Source organism: Alexandromys fortis, unplaced genomic scaffold (assembly GCF_014885135.2).
Source record: "Alexandromys fortis isolate MF-2015 unplaced genomic scaffold, M_Fortis_MF-2015_v1.1 scaffold_232, whole genome shotgun sequence".
In the NCBI taxonomy this organism is placed as follows: domain Eukaryota; kingdom Metazoa; phylum Chordata; class Mammalia; order Rodentia; family Cricetidae; genus Alexandromys; species Alexandromys fortis.
Window position 1 is genome coordinate 425,301 of NW_026068110.1, and position 2,170 is coordinate 427,470.

Below are 2,170 nucleotides of genomic sequence, written 5' to 3' on the forward strand. Positions count from 1 at the left end.
CCAGCACTTGGGAGGCAGAGACAGGTGGATCTCTGTGAGTTCAAGACCAGTCTGGGCTACAAGAGCTAGTTTCAGGACAGGCTCCAAAGCTATAGAGAAACCCTCTCTTGAAAAACCAAAAAAAAAAAAAGCCCTTCCTGTCCCGCCCCCTCCAGTCACCGACTTCCTTATTCAAATCTCATCTCTTTCTGAGTACATCCTTTGCTCTCTGTGTTTAACATAAAGCACAAAAAATCCTCCAGGCTCCTGCCTGAAGAACTGCAGCATCTCCACAGAGACAACTTTGCGCCTCTTTCTGTCTCTGTTGTCTGTAGGGCTGTGTTTAGAGATGGCTATGCTCACAGCTGTGACAAAAGGATCACAGGGCTGCTAGTTCACATCTCAGCAGACAGGGAGCAGACATGGGACCAGCACTGTAAACCTCAAGCTCCCAGACCCACTTCCTCCAGTAAGACTCCACCCACTAAGATCCTACAAACTCCTGAAACAGCACCACCAGCTGGGGACCACGTTTCAAACACACACACACACACTCACACACATGTGCACACATGTGCATGAACGCGCGTCTGTGGCACATGTCTTACTTCCACACCATGACAGAGCTTGTCGCTGACTTTTTTAAAGTAGAGACAACTTCAGAAACACCAGCAGGATCCCGCTGCCAGCTTGCTGCCATGGAGTGCCAGGAGAAGAGGAGAAGAACACTTCTGCTTCAGCTCATTGCACAGGACTGGGCAGGATGTGTGTTTGCTGCTCCTGCTGTGTCGTCTTCCTGGCAGGAGAGCTTGTGTTTATGCTATCAGACTTCTGAAACAATGGACCCCAAAGGATCAGAATTTCCTCAGGGATCTCATGCTGAGGAAAGGAAAGGGCTGAAACCATGATGCCCACTAGAGGGTGAACTTATCTCCCAAGAAGAGTTCACACAAGTCTGACAGCTTATCAAAGCAGCTGGAGACACTGGACTAACTAGCTTGGCACACCTCATGCCCTCTGTTTAAACCCCGATCTCATGCTGGCTCCTCAATGATGAACTCGGTCACTAGACTTCTTCATATGTTCCTCTTCCCAATGTGTCCACATTGAATTGTTGTTCAGGGCTTTCTTCCCTGTCACACTGCCACCTTTGGGAATTCATCTGGGTCTGCTCACAGAACGTCATTGTCTTAGTTAGGGTTTCTATTGTGTGATCACAGCAACTCATTCAAGAAAGCATTTAACTGGGGCTTGCTTACAATGCAGAGATTTAGTCCATTGTCATCATGGAAGGAAGCATGGTGACATGCAGGTGGACATGGTGCTGGAGAGGAAGCTGACAGTTCTACATCTAGACTGGCAGGCGGTAGGAAGAGAGAGTGACACTGGGCCTGGCTTGAGTTTCTGAAACCTCAAAGCCTGCCCCCAGTGATACACTTCTCCAACAAGGTCACACTTCCTAATAGTGTCACTCCTATGGGCCTATGGAGGCCATTTTTATTCAAACCACCATTTGAATAAATTAAAAATGGCCATTAGAGTTAGAATTGTTAACTGCAGAAGCTCCCCTATAGAAGGATGAGACAGGGAGGGTCATGGGACCCTCCTGAGTATTCAGACATCCCTTCCAACCAAGTGTATATAGCCCGAGGGTCTCAGGGAAGGGCTAGAGTTTATAGGTGGGAAAAGACTAGGGGAGGGGCTCTCTCTACATAGCCATGGGGTAGTCAGCACCTATGTGGGCACAGACATTCCAGTGTGGCTCTTGTAAGGTCATCCGTGCTCTTGCCCATGACCCTTCCCCACTGCTCTGTAAGCAAGTCTAGTAAGCTCATCTGTTCCTCAGAGAGAACTAGGAGCCTTGGTTTGTGGTTTGGACTGTAGGAGGGGTAGGCATTGTTTACAGCTCCCACAGGGAAGGAGACTTAGCCACAGGACAATCTCCTTTCTCTGCTTTTCACTATTACTCGTCTATTTCATCGGCATATTGGGGACAGGTGACTGAGCCTTGCTTACTGGGGCTACCAAGGTGCAGGCTTCGAGTCTAAAAGCTCACATAGCCAGCATGCCCTCTGAGTGATGCCAATTCAGGCTGGCATGGCGTAGCAGAAAGCTAACGGTGTGGAGAGAACCCTGACTAGGCAACAGGAAACAAGAGGAAAGCCAGGATGCACAAACACGGCAGGGGCAC